This window comes from Varroa destructor, unplaced genomic scaffold, assembly GCF_002443255.2.
Source record: "Varroa destructor unplaced genomic scaffold, Vdes_3.0 BEIS01000004.1, whole genome shotgun sequence".
Classification (NCBI taxonomy): Eukaryota; Metazoa; Arthropoda; class Arachnida; order Mesostigmata; family Varroidae; genus Varroa; species Varroa destructor.
In genome coordinates, this window is record NW_019211457.1 from 8,082,476 (window position 1) to 8,105,772 (window position 23,297).

At 40.5% G+C, this 23,297-nt stretch overlaps 1 long non-coding RNA gene across 2 annotated transcripts in view; it reads right to left on the reverse strand.

Annotated features, from left to right (window-relative positions):
• Positions 1–5,622, reverse strand: part of LOC147755797 (uncharacterized) — a 65,288-nt gene extending 59,666 nt beyond the window's left edge. For both annotated transcript variants that reach the window (XR_015326466.1, XR_015326465.1), the window contains exons 1-2: positions 5,512–5,622; positions 4,863–5,093 (exon numbers count right to left, since the gene is read on the reverse strand). This is a non-coding gene — a long non-coding RNA (uncharacterized LOC147755797). The remainder of the gene's footprint in view (positions 1–4,862; positions 5,094–5,511) is intronic.
• Positions 5,623–23,297: the final 17,675 nt, after the last annotated feature.

Here is a 23,297-nt window from a genome sequence, read left to right on the forward strand (position 1 = left end):
GTTTAAAATCTTTCTCTACCCTGCAGGAAATGGTGATGTAAATGTACACTGTTTCCGTTGAAAATGTTTTGAAAAGTGATAAAGGTCAAATAAGTTTTTTTTTTTCTGTTCCTTTTATCGTACATTATTATAGGATCTCTAATAGGTCTTAGCGCATAAAGTGTCTTTTTCTGATTCTGAAAGCGAAACATGACATTTTCACTGAAAAGGCCCATAGTTTCAGTGATGCTGGGTTATAACGGCAATCTTAATAGTAATAGTGATTGTAAACGAATGAAAAATATGGTTTTTCTCTAGCGAGATCTACGGCATAAACATGGCACAAAAAAAATGGTGAGCGTAAATTGCTATTTATCTTTGAGACGCTCACCGGTAATGAGTAAGTAAGCCACGACAAAGTTTTGTTTCTTTAGCAAGGTATATTTTAGTTATTAGTTAGGTTATCTGCCCGGTGCTATCTACTGAAAACGTTCGCTGGCTAGAGAGCATTTCCGTAATCGTCTCGATTTAGTGCATCGCGTACGTTGCGGTAAAACAGAAGAATATCATATTATTAAAGAATATTATTATCGAAGAATATTTCACTTGCACGTAAGCCACTGAAAATCGGCCCATTCTAATTCGATCGACGCTGCTAGGCCAAAACGACGATCAGAAGTATCGGCCCGTGCGCGAGTGGGTTCAATTGATTTCACACATCCCTGTAAAAATTGGTCGATAGCCATTAAACGAGACCCAGCCACATTAGCTATTGCGCTTCATATGCCCAGAATGGACTAGGTTACCTTAAATTAGGTTCACGGAAATTTCGACGCAGCTACGGTCGTTAACAGAGTTGCGAACAATAACATACGTAAGTAGAGGTGCTTTGACAATAAGTCAGTCTGAGTAACGAGTCACCAGCTTCACTCCACACTATATAGATACATGATGCTACTTCGTCACTACGGTTTCTTTTTATCGAACGAGTAAAAACGCGCCGTTGATTGCATTGGTCAAATGCTACTGTGCGACAGGCTTTACAGAGACTGAGGACAGATCGAGTATGCGCGGGTGCCAATAAAAAAGGAAAAAGTTGTCGCAGGACCCATAGTTTTGAAATCACAATCCTGTCCCTTTCTCTGGTATCGGTTACATACTCGTCGACAGGGAGCTGTTTTAAGCTGTAGAAGTCCTTCGAAGCACGAGTGCATCGACTTCCATACAAGTAGTCGTCCGCTGCTACTAAGTGCGTACAGGAGAATATCGTCATCTTTTATTCTGGTCTTCCGTTGTCTTAGTACCGTTCATCTAGCAGAGGCATTCGTGCCGCCGCAATCGGTGTAAACGTCGTCATTTATTAGGGTCGAAAAGCAAGAGTCTGTGCTAACCCACTCCAGCTCAGGTGATCCTATGAGAGGACTGTGACTAACGCAAAGGCACAGGAGCAGGAAGGAAAAGAGCAAGTAAGACTCCGAAACACCAAAACGCGTTCCAGTTGAAGCCCATCGTTCCCTAAAGTGTACCAAACAAGCCAATTGACTGTTAATACCTTGCTTGCTACTGTGCTTGCTACTGCTGCGCTCGCGGACGAGCCCCATGAGTTTCAACATCTCAGCAGGCAGCACCAATGGCTAGCTATGTCAGAAGGACATCTGTTCTGCTGCGAACACTTGTTCTTGACCCGCACCCTCAAATAAACCTTTTTACAACCCTGAGTATCAGTCCCCAGAACAGCGCTTCCGCGTAATATGTAGAGGCCTCTTAGACCGCACAGCATGCTGATGATGAACGTACTACTAAACGCACCCGACGAAAGCCAAAACGTCTTAATGCCCTCAGCGACACCATTGCTTTATTCGCTAGCTAGGCGGTTCATACTGGCATCAAACGGCGTGAAATTGGTGAGAAATTTTCGTGTTGATCTAAGGGACCGAGTAAAATATAACAGGAACAAAAGGGAAAAGGGTAAGGCTATATGAGATGCCGGACCACACTGCTGCTCCAGTTAGTGTCGTTCTTTCATATATATTAATGAAACAGCAGAGCAGGAAAAAGAAAATGGAAGCGAAATGGTTGGAGCGTTTGAAGTGACTGGCGCTCCTTACTCTGAGACTACCCCATGTCTTGGATAGTGCACGTGTCATTAGCGCGGATCGTAGACACTACTTAGGGGGCGCAGACACAATCACTTTCGCTTATGTAGGGACAACGGTTGAGAATGCAGGCGTATTCAAGAACGGATACGAAACGATGACATATGCCTCTGTATCTATAGCATTGAGCATGACAATTTGCTAGGGCATTAGAAAGAATATGTAGGCATGTCATATTGGATTGAAGCGTCGTCGTATTATAGTATATAAGGAAAAGTACTATACTAAATTATGGGGTGAACTAAAGAATAAAAGACGAACGTTATATAAAACTAACTACCATTATGAGTTATGACGAAGTCGCTCGATGAATAGTATCGAGCCGTTATTGCGTTTCGTATGGAAAATCACGAGCCGATCATTTTCCTAAATTGCTATATATTGCTTGCCTTGTGAAAGTAGCCAAATGATATTGGCTATCTAAAATGTCTGTCTCACGAATTTAGATCGAGAATAGTGCATTTACTATTTGTCACATTATTAGTACTTCTTAGTTTAATCTTGTAGTTCTCTCGACCTTTGATAACCATAGTCTTAGCTTTGAGCACACTTTGCCTGCTGGGCAATGCAGTACAGCATTGCGTTTGATGTTACTGAGTGTTCTGATGTTCCACATCATCGTCCAACTCCGTGCACATGCCGCACCGAGGCACGAACTTCGTTCATATGTACATATGTCAGTGTGCTTTTTTTTCTGGGCATATAAACGTGGGTTCGAGTATCATTGTCCATGACATCTAATAAGTAACTCATCGAAAAGCGGTTAAATAACGAAGCATGCTAGACAACGCGGCATAAAACTTGCTAGTTCTTTTTTCTCAAAGCGTGTTTAAACGGCATGCTTACCGTTAGTGTTGTACAGTTGATCTTCGGATACATAAGAGCCATCGCGTCTTTGCAGGTGTCGCGCGTACGTTAAGGCGTGTCTTGACGCGAAAGGCAGAGGCAGCAACATACCCTGTATCCGGCAAAGTCTTCAAAGAACATTGGATTCGAAAAAAGCGGACGAGTTCATCTTAACTAACCTGCACTGGCCGCACGTCACTCCTTTTTGCTCATTGCGGCTCAGAAACATCCAGCCATTTAGACCTCACGGTTACGCCAAACGTACAATCTTCGTACACTACGAAGTTTCGTTGCGCGTCATTAACTTAGCTCGACCTGTATGCCACAACCGTACCTTCAGCTCAGTGTGTCTGAATAAATTTTTCCCCTTATATATTGTTCGTAAGATTGTGTCGAAATATATAAATAGATATTTCAATAATACAGAGCGCCGATTTCAGTCGAGTTTTTTATTGTTTTTAATTAATGTTAGATGATAGCGGACCTTTATACGACGGATTTGTCGTTTTATTCTAGAAGGTAAGAGCTCTCATCTGGTACGAGTAATAGTGAATGAATGCATGCCCAGTATAGAATATAGAAATTTTTTCCTAATTTGAACGCATCACTTTCTATATACAGCAAAATCTAGAACTCGGCAAAAATGGGTCCGTGACAAAAGACCCGTTGCGCACTTATCTCGAAAGGTTTTAACCGACGGCAGGCTATTGAGGACCGATAGATCGCAAGAGCTCCGACCTGACAATCGGAGATGGCACAGCAAAGACAAAGCGCGCAAAAAGGCGAAATGTTCATCTAACAAAATCGAACAAAAAAAAAAAGAGAAGACTACCTTCAGTTGGAAAATAACGTCGTAAAGCAGCGGTGCTGAGAGGCAACAGTGGAACCCTTTCAGAAGAATCTTTCAGACAGAATTATGTGTGTATTCGAATTAAACGGAAAACGGTCAGGCAAGACTTCGATGCGAGAATGAACATTCGAAGAGGTCTTCGTGTATGGTGCAGTGTTAGAGTTAACTAGTAAACTTGGAGGAGCCACATGTGGTGGTCTCAATTTAAAAGCGGCCGTAGACAAGTTTTATTTCATACCTGAAATAATTATGTTAAACGTTTTGGGGCAATCAAAGAAAGCGGACTATAAGAAATTTAAATATAACATAGCTTTTTTAGTATCAAAGCCTATAGTAGTTCTTCAGTTACCGGACTGATAGAAAGAAGCGTTCAGATGAATTTTGGAATTGATTGCATAGCATACATTATAATAAAGATATCGGAGGTTTGGTTGAGTATACCTTAGTTCTGATTAGTATATAAGATATAATAGCACCTTCTAAGAAATATTTATGATAAATTTCATACAGACTTAAAATTATACCATAACCAACCTAGAATATTAGGTTATTACGAGATTGGCAGGCCAATTGATTTAAGGCAGGCTGATACTCCGAAGTAATATACGTACGTATAATTTGAAAACGATATTTTGCTTTTAGTCTCCAATTTTGCAACAAGTCCTCTATCGCAATAAAGATCTCCAAGGCATATTTGTTACGCGCTAAAAAAAATGCGACCTGACGCCATGAGAAATATCTGGAAAACCTACCAGCGGCTTTAAGAAAAACGTTACAAGAATTTTCGCCGTAAGAAAAATCTACGAATAGAAATTGGATGGAAAAGGTAACATAAGGGACAAGTAGTGACAGTTACATGAAGTGTTTTTATCACTTTACGCATATAGTAGGTGGCAAATCTCAAATAAATCAAGCCATTTTTAGATAGCAAACGTGGAATTGTTGGACCTTCCATAAAAACAGAGTGAAAACTCGAATGTTAGTCTTTAAAAGATCAACCAGCTTAATGCTTTGGATAGCGTTCAGCTCACCTTGGAAAATATGCAACGATTCGGAGGATGAGATGTCCTTACGATAATGTAACTTTCCTACAAGTTTTTGCCGTCAGCGCGTTGCTGGGATGTGGGCTGTCATTTTGATGGGCTGGCCTTGCGCTGGCACTCATCTGCCTTAGGCTAAACATCATTCTCATCTTTTATAGTCAGAAGAATCCAGCCAATCGGAGGTTTTAGCGAGTATCCACCACCATATAGTTACGAGAGCTGTTATATAGAGATTAAGCCAGTTAAGAAAACGCTGAGAAGGACGTAGCCAGGACTAAGACGATATACGCAGGCAAAACAACATGAAAAGGAGGCGTGTTTCACAGCGGTGGCTCAGCGCGATTCATGACGCGTATATATAGTGTCCTTGGACAATTACAATGAATTTTGTTAATGTATTATAGTATAGAATAGAATCAAAGTACTAGAGTGGCTGGTTCAATGTTGACAGATGTGATTAAGTAATTGTTTGTTTATTTAATTGCGCAGCTGAATTGTTGAATTCATTAAATATAAAATTATCGTCCTAATTTAACTGCACCTGTCATAAATACAAGTTACAGAACAGTTTAAAATTAAAAAAAAATATATAATATCTAATAATACAAATAATAATACTAATGTAAAACTGTGTTACCCTCTTTCTCTGTCCTTGATTGACTGTCATAATAAGAAATTGGTTCATTGAAGCATAGTTATTAGCCACTAGGGCTACTCGTTGGACAAGTTTTATTGAACGGCCAGGGTGACCAGTAGAAAGGTATAGGGTGTTTGAAAAATAGCTCTTCCTTAAGTATTGCCTAATCTTCTAAGTGTGTGCCAATCATCGTTCTGATGGAAAGGTCAGATGGCCGTCCTCTAGCGATCGTATATCCTTGTACAGGTTTTGTCATCGAACACTCGACAGTGAACTATACAAACGCGGAACATGTACTGTTAATTTCTAGCTTAATGGGTGTTTCGGCAACGGCAAGTATTTCGCCTTCGTTATCTCTTACATAAAACGGGAAGCGTCAGAATAGCAACCGTGTATTCGTTGTCTATGGCTGAATGAATGTTTGAATAATTCAACATCTGTGTATGTCGGTTCGTTTCGACAAGATGACTGGAACAGATCAATCAGTCATAGGGGCCTAAAGGACAAGCACACTTTTCTGGGTCCGAGTTTAACCTTCAGACTACGCCCGTTTCGTTTGAAAATTCAGATTCTCAAAACAAAGCTTATCGATCTATGCAATAATTCGTTGTCAGGGCTGATTTGTTAATATAATATAATAACTATGGGTTTATATAAATAACTTGCTGGTCTAGTTCGCGGAACTATATGGACGAAGCAGATGTCGAAAAGCGAAACAATTTGCTATCCAGCTCCTCTGCCATTTGCACCATGTTTGTAAACCATGAATACGTGTAACATATTTATTTAGGACATTAAAAATATCACAGTATCTAGAGCATCCGAACGAATGTCTCCCACATAAACGGGTCTTTGGAAAAAAAAAATGCTGTAATTTTATAAAATAATGAGACTGAGATCTTAGTATCAGCCGCTGGTCCAGTTGTCAAAGAGTCAGCGCGTTAATGTTTATCTGTATTCAAAAATAAACTTGCCGAATAACGTTATAGGAAGTTCAAATGAACAGCACGTAAACAACTCCTGGGCAGTGAAACCAAAAAAGTCGTGAATATCCACCCAAGAGCTGCGTTGGTAAAAAAAAATACATCAGACTTATATAAGGCCTATATTTTTTGATACACAGTACTGCAATATTTCTAAAACCCTCAGGGATTCCAAACCCCTAGCGAAGACGCCCCCATTCTGAGCGAAATGCAACAGTATCTCGCAGAGATTGGTTTATGAAAAACCATAATGGCTTCAATAAATGCGTTAGCATTCATAAATGAACGGGTCTGATTCTTAATCCACTCACAGGTCTGATTTGCCAGTGGGATGGTATTGCCGAGCGTGCTGTGTAAACATTACCTAATCCTTTCTACAGATAGGGGGTGAGGTCAGGTAGGTTAGGTGGGGAGCATCATTTGGGGGGCTTGTTTAGTCTTGATAGATGACCAGGTGCGTAGATCGTTTCTCCAAATCTGAACGGAATAATTTAGAAAAGTAACCTAAGTCAAATGATCTTTTTGACAGTTGTTTGCCTGGAGAACAGGCATTAAGGGTGTGAATTTTGAAAAAGCACTCCATGTTACTGTATTAGGTACAAGATGTTTTGATGTGGTTAAAACTAGCGTTACGTTGTGCGAAAACGTAACTCGGAAGAGCATTGAGCTTCGTCAGATTAAGTAAAGCTTAATTTTACGATATCGTTGCACTGCATTGTAGCTATTCTTGTTATCTGTCGTTGTCGGAAAGCAGAGTTGATTTGAAGGCCGAGTAGTGTTAACATTCTTTTCTGTGTCCCCCGTTTTTCCAGCTTATTAGTATTTGACTTTGTATACTCTTATAATCTTCTAGCTACGACATGTTCTTACATTAAGTACAGAGGGTATAGCGCGATACTCGTCATGTCAAAGGTTAGAAATTGCAGTCTATCATTACGGCGTTATAAACAAATCGATTCCAAGATTTTTCACTATTACTGCTGCTGGTAAGTGAAAGATGACGACCTACTTAGCAGGTGGTTAAACCTATCGAGTGCATAGATCGTGTCTTCATTAATGAATGAGCTAAAGATTCCGCATTCTTCACGTTACCATGCAAGTAAAGGCATAAAAGTTCATTTCAGGCAAAGATTGAGCTAACAAGTTCTCTAAAAAGCTCTCTCTCTCTCTCTCTCTCTCTCTTTCTGTCACATAAATGTGACGATCTTTCCCCTATAAATCGAGTTTTTCAAAGCTGTAGGCGGCATGGTCACTCAAGTCACCTGAACCGCATTAAAAACTCATTGTCATTTAGCTTCCAATATTCAACCTAAACTTTTGTTTATTCATTCATTTGTACATTCATTTCTAAAAGATGGCGACGCAAAAATATCAATAAAGAAAGATTTTTTTAGAAAATCACGTCCGTCCATTCAGCTTTCACAGTGTCTTTTTAACCAATGGCGGAACTACAAGGCCCAACTAGCCCTTTACTCCTTGCTCCAACACGCTGGCCTCTTCCAAAAGAGATATTTTTTTTGGACACTGGGAAATTTCATTGTTATTATTATATGCATATGTGACTATACGAATATGGTTGCTGCGATTCCTGCCATGGCCACGACTGGTGTACCGTACCGAGGCAAGATAGCGTAGCAAAGCTGTATTTGCAGTGCAGAACTGGACGTTCGCCCGCTACGCCACTCGTAACGGTGCTACCTAGCTGCCATCGTCCTAATGGAAAATTCGGCCTGAATCTTCGACTGCTCTGCAGGCAGGCAACCCAGCTGACAGACTAGTAGCTTTGCTGCCAGAGGGTCGTAAGCGCTCGAGTAATTCCCACGAGACTCCTTCGGGCCCTGGCAGCAGCAGCAGCAGCAGCAGCAGCAGCAGCGCGTAGCAGCGTGAGCCTGAAGGCCTAAAGTCTCTGCATTCATTTCGACAAGCTACTGACCACAGGGTCTGCGATTGCTGTTGCTGCTGCTGCTGCTGCTGGTAAATAGCATACGACGAGCCTGTATTAATTACCATATAGCACCAAGCGAATGGCGTGCCGGCCATGGTAGCGGCGGAATGAGCTACTTTAGATGAAACTCTCCTGCTACTGCGAATCCATCCCAACCTACATCGGACTCTAACTCACACAGGGGCTAGCCAGCTACGAATATCACTTGAATCCACTACCGCTTTACTGCGACTTAGGCAGCAGCAACACCGCCACCGACAGCAGTAAAAACCTCTTTGCTAGACTCCAGCGTTTAGCCCTCACGTTTGACGCGCACAAACGTAAGGACGGGTAGTAGGCGGCGCATACACCGCGAAAAGAAGGCCAAAACAGAACAAGGGACCATAAGAGAAAACACATGAAGATAATCGAGATGCATCATAGCGGTTAACGAAACAGGCCAGAACTGCCAAAGCTAAATGAAGCTGCGATCCCATAAGGTATTCCATTTCTCGGCACATATTCGGTACCCGTCACTATCGGCTGGCACGAACGTTCTACCGTAGCCAGCTATGATGGCTCTAGGCTATATGTACACCCACGCTTGAGGCTCACTTGGGCCTCAGACGTTACTATCGTAACGGTACTACTTGTTAAAACAACCTTGAGGACTGCAGAATATTTGCTGTCGGCTGTTTATAAACGGCTAGTAAGGATGGCGATCGCAGGTCGAACGCATTGACTGGATTTTTGTCATTGAATGAAAAACTCATCCGTTTTAGCGATTCAATAAACGATAGGAGTAAGGGGAAATCTGCTAACCGCGAGTAACTTTTACACGGTTGAGAAGCGTCTGTTTAATTACTATTAAGTTAAGTATTAATGTTTAATTAAGGGTGTGTTAGTTTAATTTAGGCTTGCTATTTTAGCGATGAAATGTTGTGTCCGACGGGCGCGAAGTATTGCCAATATACCAAACCTGGATTATGTGACGTTGGCATGTTGGAAAATTGATGGCCGTCAATAGTTATAACAATTAGTGTACATCGGTGGCATACGCGGGCATTTATATGTAACTAGCTGGACGTGGATAATATTATAAGTTCGCCGTCAAATATTTACGGAACTTCTCCCCTCCCCTCGCTCTATATATAGAGAACCTATATTATATAAATAGAAATGTGTTGTTGCATCTCTATATGAGCTTGTTACACGGTCACTATCACATATATGTGAAACATCTAAAAATATTCCTCCAAGTTCGTGCAAATATATTCGTCCAAAAATAAACATTCAGTAACGCTTTAATGTACATTTTAACATAACGTATTAGGAAAATAACGTTGGAAGGTATGTCAAGAGACTTTATTCATATTATGTGTTTGTATGTAGTCGACACTTTATTTAATTAAAACCTTCGCCTTCAAATTCATGGCTGCAATAATAACTTCCGTATTTCACTATGGTCATAAATTTCAACAAGCATTTCTCCTCATGCGTTTTTTGATCAGCTAGACAAACGTTACTCAACCTTCATTAAACTACTAAAGAGCCGAAGTTGTGTAGAAACGAGTACGGACGACACGAAATAAATTTAGACGGCGTTAACTAGCACTTTGCACAGCTATGGCAGAATCCTGGAAGCGAGGTTTGAGGCCTAATTTACGCGTTAACGCCTTTAAAAACGTCATGGGGGTATCTATCATCAGCCTCTATCTTTCCTGTTACCGAAGCGCAACAGTCACAGCATTACATGACTACGTACCACAGCAAGGGTGTGGCACTTCGCCGAAATAGGTTATTGCTTTTTAAGGGTTCAACTGAGTTCCTTTGAATCAAATTTGAGAATCAGAACTTGAGAGGTAATCTAACTTGGCCATCTGGGGGTTTCAAATGGAATTTTAAGTTGATAGCAAAAAGTTGTATTGCTAGGGGCACCGGGAACGAAGCTCATCATCAACTTATCTAATACGATATCAAAGCCGATGCATATATATCGCTATCCGAAAGCCAATTTTATAAAGGAGAGATCTACATAGTCTTTACACATTGCGTATTCACTTCCGGTGTTCAATAGAAAATTGTCGGCGGGTAGGTAACAGCTTAGGTATTTGAATACGAACCTGGAACAGTCGTGCAATGCGAGTCCAGGACGACTCAAAGAGAACAGCTTTGATAAGTCTGTACTGGTAATTGTTAACTTGTTTGTTTCTCGTTTACTACACAGTCGCCTTTGACAGGTTCGGTGCGCGCTGCTCAAATTGCTACGCTGTCCTGAAAAAAACTGGCCACAGACTTTTAGGTTCGGAGGAAATTTAAGGAAGACGTTAGTTTAATTGGATACGTATTTCCTGCTCAATAGTTGGGTATCCAATAGATTAGAAAGATACCTTTATTGATAATAATGCAGGTGTGGATCGTATCGTAGAGAAAACAATTGCTTGGGTAAAAACAACATTGTTAGTCGGTGAAAAGATTTCGTAACTTTCCCACACGGTATGCAAATAGGTGGCGTTCCCACAGTGTATAATGCAGTGGTAAAGTGGTCGCTTGCCAACCGCGGTGAGGAACCGCGGTGACGAGGTGAAGGCCGAACGCAGACGTAAGCATATTTCGATGGTAATAATAATAATTACAGAAATAATAACTCTTAGTAAACCTTGAACGTAAAAAGTAAAACTTGAAACGTTCATTTCCGATCTAGCCATAGATTCACTTTGATCCTAAAAAATCTGAGTAACAATAGAAAAAGCTATTAATGTACTTGTTTGTAGTTTTTCCCTTGACTGACTTGTCAACGCTGCCTTCAAAGAGCATTCTTGGTTGATGGGTCTTTTGAGCACCGCTAAAAAAGCGGCATAAGGGCTTGCGTCGCGGCAAAAAGCGAATAGATACGGATTCCAGGAATTGCGAAAAGTTCAACTTCACTGGTACCCTTACTATTTATTATTCACGTGTCACCTTTATTTAAATTAGTTTCGTTATTTCGAAGGCTTTCAGGTTAATACAGACCAAACTTCTCTGACGGGCTTTGTATACAAAGACTTCCGCCTACTCACTATGATGTTTCTACAAAAAAACAAAATTACGGATGTTTTTCGCTGTTAAGACGACGATCAGGTCCTACCTGCCACGTGATAATGGCGTCAAGACACTTACAGAAGTCTCTTTGCGAATAGCTTACCTAACATTACCCGCCTTCCTCTTCACAATGAAATCAGGCTACACGTCGAACAGACCACCTGCAATCGACAAAAACATCGAGAGATTTATTAAACAGAGTTCTTGGGCAAAAGCTGAAATTCTCCATTCTCGAAAGTCGCACGAGACAATAGTTGCCGGTCGTTTTGATACATATTAAACAAGTTCAGAAATTTCTTGAGAAGGGACTAACAAAAATCAAAAGAAGGGCTGAATTTAAATGCATTATTTCACATCTAGGCCTTGTCTTTGGACCAACAAATAGCTAGGATTAAATTCGATTGGTACAATGCCTTTCAACCGCTTACACTTCTTCACTCCTCGTACTGCTTCTATCAAGTGATTATTGATTTTGGACACATGTGAGGTGCGTAGAGGCTACGGGAGCGAGCTAGGACAGCCCATGGCATCTCCTGTAACAGTGTCTTGTAACAAACTCCTGACGCTGCAAATTCGACCACGCGAAAAACTTTATTTTCGTAATAAAGTGATGGATGTCACTGTAAGACGTTCCGTAGATTATTGAATTCTCACAACTAATTCATTTCACCATTATCGGAGCTCGCTATTTATATCGTTCAATAGTTGGACGTATGTTGTGGGGAGACGCCAATTATATTAAAATTCTGCATAATCCTAGTTATTTAATTTAAACTCAAATTTAAATTCACATGCCGGAAGAACTGACCAAACTTCTTCAGTAACTGTAGTGTGTGAACATCGATTTTGACTAATGATCTCAAATCAACTGAGGATCTTTTGAATCCTTTCGTCACTCAAACTTTTCTCCCAGAGGAACATAACTTGAAAGGAAATTGTGCCATTTCCGGTTTAAGGATCGACAGAAGCGAAACAATAGTCGAAATTTGACGGTTGTTCACAAGTGCTTCGACGCGTGACGTACGTAATTGTGACTTTTAATGGCTGGGCTCGGAGGAAAGAAGGGCACTGGGGTTTTTGAAAAATCGCAAAACAATGACCACTAGAAAAATCGAGTTTCAAGAAAAGTATGCATCTATTGGACTCGACAATATCGAGGCGGTACAGAAGCAATGACCACTGATATAACTAGGTATCTATCAAGAACAATTGAATTTTCAAAACGCGACACAGCTAAAAAAACGGCCTCTATATAATCAAAAATATCTGTTTTTTGAAGAAACACATTGCATTCATAATGTATCTTACAATAAAAATTATATATAGAAAAAAATGAATCGTTCACAGCTATTGCCTGATTGGTGCTTTAAAACCCGGATTTTATTCGAAAATTTGAGTTAAAAAAATATGAGCATTTCGTAATTCGAAGACACTGAGCCCTTCAAATTGTCTCTTCACATATAACTTCAAAGGAGTAAATCAATTCGAATTAGTATCTAAAGCCGAATGTGGTACAAAAGCTATCTTCCATGGTTAGTCGTTTCAGTAGACTTGTCAAGATGCACAAGATGGCTATCAGTTACCAAGATTTTCAGCATTTTACCCTTCTGGCTTTTAGCCCTACTCCACCTCTGACTAGGATGAGGTCGCGCCACCGAAGTGTGGCAACATTGTGTGTACTGTTGATAGCTGGGCTTCAATTTCGACTTCACTGACGAGAACTTCGCACAAGTAGGTCGTATATACATCAGTGTGGAATTTCTATCAAAAGGCAGCCATCTCTACGGCACAGTGGGAGCTTCTATGACGAAAATCGTGTCACTAGCGTCGCCTAGGTGACTCCGCAGGGTCGCCCATCTGAAGGTCAAACGTAGTAGTAATGATAGTCATTGTACGAAGAGTGTCTAAGGAGTTCAGCAATAGCTGGAGAAACTGTCTCACATTCGTCCCACATATTGTTTCGCTTGAGCGGCTTAAACGAACTCTCAAGAGCACGCTTCAGCCCTGATATGAATGTTTCATGGGTCAGTAATATGACCAGCTGTCTGTCTGCTTGTTAGCGGTACCCAATGCGATGGGATGGTATCGGGCAGCTAAACAGAATAGTAAATTTTTGCTGCTTCAGGCCAATATTGGAAATAACACACGTCTTACAGCCAGATATTCTTGCTTGGCTCAAGTGCTTTGTCACTTACTTAGTATATCGCCTGTCGCACCTACTGATACTATTTTCTAAAAATAAACACACCTATAAGAGTATTATGATGCTCATACACTATAACATCTTTAGCACAATGGTGCCCATGATTTGGGCAGGTTACTCGTCGACGCACTTGCGAGCAACCATCAAATGCCGATCCGATAAAGCAAAAAAAGACGAGACGTTCTCATTTACTCCGTTCACGATCTAGAGCTTAATTTCACTGCTTCGAAATATCTAGCTGAAAACTATAAGGTAATAGCTTATAGCGACTATTTTAAGCTAATTGGATTCGCCTACTACATGCTCTACGTGGAAGCCAAGCTTTTCGTTAGGACCACTGCCGTCTCCGAAGCAATCTTTCGAAAAGGGAAGTTGTGTGGTATAATGTTAATAAGTAAGCGTAATAATCTCGTTCTTAATCCTAATCGTCGGTGGAGAAACATCTCGCTGTATAGGATCTTGTAATTCTTGCATAGACTAGTCTAAAATATGGGGACTCATTGCCGCTTTTGTTTATAGCCTACATTTGCAAGTGAATTTCCCCATACGAAGTCATTTCGTGTTTTGCTACTATCGGTATGAAATGATACACAACGGTTCCAGTGGTGCTGTTCTAAGTTCGATTTATCGGAAGTCGACCCGCCCGACGTGACCGTGGATCAGGAATACGATGCTTACTCCGGTTGGGCAGTTATCTATGTAACCGGAACGTGACGTTCGACTTCATGTGTTTACTAGAACGAAGGACAGCGCAAGATGTGACGTAGTACTAAAAAATATAGTTGGCAGCTTTGAATGAGACATCTTCAACTAATACTGTACATGTATAATATTCGACAGGAGCATAACGTGTGTAACTCGGCATTGAAGGAACTTCACTGACCCTGCCTCAGCAAATTGCTTGGATCTGGCAATTTCAACTTGAGTTGTAAGATTGTATAGAATTAAGCTAAGCTGCGAACTCTAAATCACCTCAGTTACGTAATAAGTCTGATAAATATTACGTGACCAAGAATTGTAACAAAAGTCAGTAAAATCAGAACATTATATGGAAGATAATTGCTGAAATACTACCTGATTTTTCAGCAACTACCACAAAAGGCATAACGCACGTTCGCTCTAGAGTGGAACTTCATTCAAAGTAAGTACTCAAAGTAGAACTTCATTCGACCGTTGGTAACAAGCAAAAAAACAATTGGATCAGGGAGTTATTGCGTCTAAGCCTCCAATTAGAATATTACATGATAGGCAGAGAGGACGTAGTCGGCTACACGATAGACCTTAATATTTATCTAGTAGGAGCTATTGCGGGAAAGTCCATAGAAAATACGTACGTGTAATGAACTATTATACGTAAAAGTATTTAATTATCATCGCAATAGTGCATCCAGTATTGATCTGACCTTTTTTTCTCTAGGTGTTTTTGTCCCCTGTTGAAAGTTCTGGCGCAGGACAGCATTTTTGCACGGAGAAGGTGTTCGTACAGAAATATAGAATTGGCCTATTGCATAGTCTTTATCGCAAAGTCCTAGTTTGCCAAACATAGTATTTTAATAGCTGGGCTATACGCAGTTGAGCATTAGGGTTAATAGACAACTATAAAAAAGCAAAGGCTCAGAATAGGTTGATTTGTCGTTGTCCCTTACATTCTCATGGATTCTCAATATTAAAAAAAAATTATTTTCTGTAATAACTGGGACAATTTTAGTATTTTTTATTCCTTTTCTCCTTCCATTCATATAGCATAAATGTTTTTATTACGAGAAAAAAATGATTACCCATATATCATGATGAAAATATATATATATATATTTAGCCCATAGAGTGGTTCTCAATGACCCTCCGTGTTGCCAACAAGCACAGCTCCGCTAAGTGATGCTACTTAGCTTTATACAACACTATATGTTACTTGTCCAGCATCTTCTATTTGGATTTCGACCTCAAGCATAGAAGAACACGAGCTAATAGGCTATATGATACGAAAGCTGGACCACCTTTACAACATAAATAGACGTTACCTTAGCTGCGGCATTAAAATCCGAGTGGGAACTGTGTCGTCAGCTTAGCTCGGCCAGTAATGTAGTCATGTCTCTACCGGATGTCCAGTTGACGTGGAAATATCCTGAACAAGTCGAGTGGACGCGGCACTAGAAACAGTTGGTTTGAGCATTGCAGTAGGGACAACAGCTATCGAACGAGATGGACAAGGTGGGACTTTATTTGACTCCTGTAACATTCCCTTCCCGTTCGAAGCTCACAGCCACGCGCCATATCCCCATACGAATCTGTGGGTCGGGGCTGTGATATGGTATAAGTTAGATAATCATTATGGCCCTTGCGTCAGCCAATTCGCGCGACGCAATATGCTTGCTTTTAGTATCTGACTAATATATGCTCAATGTCTGGCCGGATCAAGTTTCTGATTTTCGTGTATGCAGTGGTAGTGTGTCTCGTTCCTAATGTAGTTTGTGTTCATTTTTCTGAAGTCCGAACAAACGGACAGCAGCTGAGGGCCAGGCAGAAATGGTGATCGTCGTGTTACGAATCTGGTTGCCGTCCTTGCCTGCAACATTCAGCAGTCAAACATTAAGTTGGCAAGGCAATGTCATCATGTCAATATTCAGAGGCGGAAGGGCCTGGAGTTGATCCAGCCACACGCCTTTTCGACAGAGAGAATGCAGTACATAGACCATTACGTACCAGGACGGAATGAAACGTGTTGCGCATGCTCTCATATCGGTCTGTACGGTTTAAATGTTTTGTTATTAGCAGACTGCCCATACACCCGCAAGCATCCAGATCTAAAAGCATTATAGGAATCGATGGAAAGACAACGGATGCAGGATCACATGTCCTTTATGCTGATGGCTACTAATACTCGAAAGATACTGCACTGTCCTCTTAAATCTTGAAGTCTAACCGCATGAGTCCTTTAGTTCCAAGTTTGAGCTTTTGACCTTCTTCGACAAGCAAAATATCACTTTGTAATACGGACGAAATCAACGGTCGATGTAGTAGGGAGCTAAAAACACAGGTTACGATAATCAAACATCAAGGTAAAATTAAGGTAAAAAAAAGACCAGCGAGAGACCTAGTGAGGTCTGGGCTAAAGCTGAGCTAAACAATGAAGCATGCGGGCAATAATGCATGTTTTATCATGTAACAAAGAACACTATGGGCTTATATGGCGAGAGGAGAATGAAGTTACCTAACGCTAATCCCTGTCACTTGTAGGGATTGCGAAAAGGCTAGCAAATAACTTTGTACGACTAACTTGCGATCTCATCTTTCACCAAATATACGTCACCAGACGTTAAGCGTAGTGACCAGGACAATTATGTGATGATGACCCAATGATCAAATGAAAACCGATTACCACTTAGAAGTTGCTCGAGTGATAGTAAGAGGATTTGTAACAGTAAGAGAACTTCTTAACTACAAAACATTTTTATTATAATTGAACTTATTGTGGATTTAAGAATTTTCTGCTAAGTAAAGCATAATTTTAAGAAAAATAGAGTAATATTATCAGGGAAAGTAAGACAAGATATGTTTAGACATGATAACGAAACGTGACTAGTTATTAGCGTTGTATTACAAAATTTGTTTGAAGTAGTTTATATTTGATATATTGATTACACTTATCATGTACCGCTTTTCTGTCAGTTTTTTTTCGGTCTATAAGCGCCAATGTACTGTTGGATTACTACTCCAGGTAGTTGTCTCTGTACGTTACCTGCAATGATAATAAGCAGAAAACAGCTGGACGCCACAAGGTTTCTACCGCCGCCGTCTAGCAGATTCTTGTATATTATTGAAACTAGAAGCTACAATATGTTACGCACAGAATTAATGTAGGGCAGTGTGCACAAAAAGCCTTCACTTCCTGGATAGATCTTGATGTCCTGGGGATGCAGTGGCAGTTTCACAGTACCTGCGCACATTACCACAGTTGTTGACCGCGGATTGAGGCTGCAGCTCGATTCAACTGTCCACCCAGCGTTAGCGGTCTTTCAACAACCGTACAATACAACGCTATACCACTTTCCCTTGAGTACAATAATTCCCGGGGCTTTTGGGCATAAGTGCGGATATAGCCCGGGGACAAAGTAGGAAGGACGACAGCGACGAGCAATGAAAGGGAAAAAGCAACACAAACTAGCTGCATAGCACTGCTAGTCAAACTTGCCCCTAGTCTTAGCTACCACGTCCATGGCGTCTGCTACCAGCGCGAAAGCTAACCAGTTCAAACGACCCGACGCTCTCCGGAGATTTACCAGCGCTTGGCTAGGACGTGTGTAAAGTCCCGGACCAACACTATAAATATGCCTGACTGCTTGGCAAGAAAGGCGTGGACACAGGGGCGAACCAGGGCCCGACAGTGAAGGTACTGCCCTCGACAATCGGGACGAGCTCAGCTTTTCCTTTGCACCAGGAGTCTTTGTTGGTCTTGCCACGTAATCCAATTTGGAGGCGATGGACAGCGAACTGGGTACTAAGAACGAGTGGTGTTACAAGGCGACTGAAAAGGAAAGGTAAGACGAATATGCTACTAATATCGTTTGCTAAGCCAGGTTAGGTTAGGATAGACAAGACAGTAATGAGTGTAAGTCGATTAGGGACTCGAGTGATGCAGCTCGTCGCAGGGCACAATAAGGTCTCTATGATCATTTTTCGCTGTTATTTAACAACCTTGAGGTGAAGGAATTCATTAACAATCTACCGCTGCTGACTTGTGTCATTTTTTTTAATTACTGCATTCTAGTAGCAAAAAAAAACTTGCTTGTGTGCTTATGATCTCAGTGGCTTGTGTGCAATAACTTACTATAAATTTGCCGTCATCATTAACGGTCATTTTTCGTCTATTCACTAATTCATTTATGCTCTTCGCTAGAAATATCTAGGTTGGTGTAGAAGAACTCGTCCAGCCAGCTTTTGAGACCTACCACATTTTTAATGTATTCATACGAACTTCATTCGACAGCCATCGGTTAACGTGAAATCTGATGGGCGTGTCGACTGTAAAGGAACCTTTCTTCTGCCGGATGGCTTTAGCCATCTCTGGCATTGTCGTTGAGGAGGATGATGAATTTGTCTATCTATTTTATCTATGCTATAGCTTCGTTTAAGGATTAATGTAACTGGGCCATATACAGGTCCCTATTGGTTGGCTGCTTTTCCTGGAATTTTCTTCCGGTCCAATTTCAGCAAACGTGCATCACGGCTTTTTACGGATGGAGATCTATTCTAACTATGCACATAAGCGTATCTTTTAGAGCTATTCTCCGCTTTACATAGACGCAGAGATACTACCTCTCGGTGCACGTAACAGTTTTATATTAAAAAAAACCTGTTATTATGGCTGTACGTGGTTCAGTGTTAGGCCGGTTCTTAAGAAAAGACCAAAAAGTTACCATTTTTTCGTACTCTTCGCGTGATCTAACGAACAGTCAGACTCTCAGATAAATTTTCAAGCTAATTTTGTAATGAGCGCGATACAACGGCTGAAGTCACGTGAAGTCCGGTTCACGAGCTGTTTACCGACTAGCTTGCTTTGCAAGCGCCTTCATGCGATTCTCACGGGCACCAGATGGCCAGCCAAAGCGAGAGGTGTTCCCTTGGTTCAAAAGTCTCCCGTTAGGCAAACCAGCTCTGAGCAGACCTTTCAGATACTGAGCTCACTTTGTGGATAAATATTCCTGGTTGCCTAGGTTTTAGCAGAAGGCAAAATGCAGTAGGTGTCGAAAATGCACTTTTTTACACCAGAAACTTCAATTTTTAAATATAAGCTTTCAAATACAAGCTTTTTTAAATATAAGCGATCACAACTGGTTATGAGCAAAGAAGGGCCGCCTCAAATGCTATACTAAGGTAAAACAAGTTTCAAGTTGGGTTGCCATACTCGTCCTAATTGTACGTACTTTGATAATGAATGAAAATAAAGGCGCACTACAGATTGTCCTATGCATACAAAGGTGTCTCACTACTCCATCATTTTACCCATAATGCTGTACGTTTCTATTGCTCATAAATGTAAACTAAAATCACATATGAAATCCTATCATGAAACGCGCCTTTCTCGATTCATCGTTAAATAATAATAACAACGATAGAAGAAAATGTTATGGCTGAGCTCAGAAGGACACCTTGACCTGCACTTATAATTTTTCCATTACATGAATCTTATGAACGCTTAAAAATGTTCATATTTAAATAAGTTAGTGTCCTCCTGGACAACGAAGGCGTTCCTCGAAACATCACCGAGTCGATTTTTGTTATCGAAGAAAACGTTCGGATTCCGGAACAGCCTAGGCATGTTTACTCCCAGGTCAGATAATTCTTATTCACTAACCTTTTTTTTTTTTATTTAAGTATTTCCGGATCAATCAGATAGCCGCAGACGTTATCGATCACAGAATGATCATTTACCAGCTAAGCTAGTCGATGCTATCGCAAACCTGTTAGGAAAACGTTGTTCTTTCAGCGTTAAGCATCACAATCATAACACCAACCGCGATCTAAAACTGTTGTCAAATTTGAATAGAAGACTGACATCACAATCTTTGATAAGCACAAAACTGTTTTTGTTAATTAATTTCTATTTTTCTTAATGAATTATAAAAACACAAACATTTTATCTTAAATGAAATGATAATTCAATTTTAATTATTATTATTTAATTGAATTATGTAAGTTATTAATGGCTGATATTATTCACTATGTATACACTTCATCAATTATTTATCACTAAACAGCCTTATTTATAGTGTATGCAGATATTGTAATAATGTAGAGGACCGTCAAATAGGCCAAATTTTATTTATTCTACTAAATTATTACAACTTTTCGTCTGCTTATTTGTTTGGTCTGAACATTTGCTCTTAGCTGAATGTAATTATGAACGGAAGCCATGTCGCTTTGATTAGCGAAAGGCCCTGACTGTGCCTAGTATTTTTTAGGATGCCTAGTCCATTGCTTCTGCCATTTTCAGACGGGTCGACAAAAAAATCGTATTCGAACGGGTGCCTACGTCAAGACTGAATGCAATTAGGCTTATTATTGAATTGTTTCAAAAATAACAATCGTTCTGTCGGGCCTTTAGTCTCGTAAGACGACGATCAGCCGCCTCGGGTTATGTCCAAAGGCACATAGCGATAGATCATGCTTATCCTATGCTTTGTAAAGATGAATAATCTAGATCGAGGGCATACCAGTGTGTGTCGAAGCGGAACAGTTTTTTTTTTTTTTAATACCGCGCCGTATTCAGTGGATTTCTGGTCTATAAGGGCAATGACTAGTCAATTAAAAATGAAATCTGTGTTCGAGTACTAATTGGCCTCTTTGTCAAACGTACGAATGAAGCAAACCTTAAAAGGTCAGATAATTCTACACTGGCTTTAAGCAGTCTCAAAGTTGTGGTATCCATAGCTGATCCGCAAAATACGTCCTAATGTATACATGTACACGAGACGGAATAAAGGTTTTAGTTTTAATTAGATTTTCATCAAATCTGAGATACCGAAGTTTAAAGGAATTTCAGAGAGACGGTTTGGCATCTGCGTAACCATACAGCGCCTTCGAAATGTAGGTGAATTACCTCTACCACAAATGGCTGATGAGATATTTGACTATATGCAGATACGTTTCACATATCTCATGCAACATATGTTAATCGAGAGAAATCTGGTATCGAAGAGTACAAACAAAACATGCTCCATGTTGTTAGTTTTTGGCCTTTTTTGACACGGTCAAGGCCAAACTCGAGCTGCCATTAGCTAGCCATAGACAACGATGCTGTTTCAGCTCGTTTATCTATGGAACGGGCATATAACGCGCACATCTAGCGCAAGAACTACTTGCAGTAAAAAATATTTCTAAAATAGAGGGAAATTAATAAAAAGTCGAAAAAATTGTACTGCCTTAACAGTAACAGTGCAATCTGGAGACATCTTTGTAGCCGGCGCGGGTTGTGAGGCACCCTGGGCCGAATGTTTATAATACGACATATCATTATATACGTTTAATATCGGATAACACGGCCAACGCAGTCGACTGCTCGTGTCTCTGACTAATGTCTCACTCAGTTTCCGTTATTTAATCAAATCAAAAAGGAAAACAAAGACAAATATTGTATACAACATTGACCTAATGCCTACAACTACACTGTGTCCCTCAATTCAATGACACCTATCTCAGTCACGTATATTTATTCAAGCGCTACTATGAATACTGTGTATATACTATATACACAGGTCATAATAAATCTCACGTTTTCCAGTTTCATTCTTTCTGGTACGTTTCCATTTTTATACATATAATATTTATACGTGCATGTTCCTAGCAACGTACATTCATATCCAGGCCGAAAAACGTCGACTTCCCAGAGACCAGAATAGGAGAGCTATACTGGTGTCAAATGTAGTTATTCCCTTGCCATAAAAGCTGCAACAGGCGGATGCGGTCTGCTACCAGTGCAACGTGCTGTTTCAACACTACCTTTTTGTTGGGGTGCGTGATTTGGTCGAGGACGTGACGACCATTGGGGATAGCTCTTTGACATAATGTCTCCCGAAGCCTCGCTCTACTTTCCGTCACTGCTAGAGAATAGAACATTACAACGTCCAACAATATAAAATAACCATCGCAAGCTATACACGGTTTTTCATCAGTCTCATAAACCAACTGAAATGGTCGTATTTGTAATACTTTACGGTAGCCGAACCAGTACAAGCAGCCACAGCAACGTCCGTATACTAACCATTGCAACATCTATTTCTTCACGCTTAGATAGAGTTTAACTCGTTGTACTGTTAAAAAATCTGTTTAAATTATGTGTGGCGTCCAGGTAAAATAAACATGTAACAGACCGCTTTACGCCCCAAGGGGCTCAGTGATATCAGCTCAATGAACTGGCTAGCTTTCATTAGATCTTCAGAGCTACGTCGGCGTACGTTCAACGAATACGTTTCGATTCGACAAGCACCCAGTAGGTCAAGTGATTAAAGCTTGCCATGAAACCTAGGACCTGTAATCTTGCACCGACAAAGCGGAGTTGAGCCTATTCGAATATGTTTGTTTTTTCAACGTCAATTGGCTTTAAAATTTTTCTAGTTACTAAAATGTACCAGGGATATTTTTAGTACTATTGTGTATCCTCAGATCTTTTTGCGGGCTTCGGTTCGCAGCTTTACCAAATAGACTGATTATTATAGTATTACATCTGGTTTAGGTTAAGGTCACGGATGGAATATAGGCTGCTCAGAGAGCCTTTTGACTTTATATCATTATCTTCTGCAGAATGCTACGAGTTTATTGAAATTACATCAAAGCAATGATTTTATTGCATATTATCACACGTCCGTTAAGCCGCTATTAAGCAATATTTGCCTTGTGATTCCAATCTTTCCCCCCTCACTGTCACGTACAATAAAACCTGTTAGAGACCCCATCTGATACGACGTTTTCCGTCGTACTTACGGAGTCTATTGCCTAATTCAATTAAAACTAGAAGGAATATGGAGAGCGGAATTAACAACGGCTGGATGATCTAAAAGATCAGAATATTCGAGATTTAGTATCAGAGAAATCGGAGGTC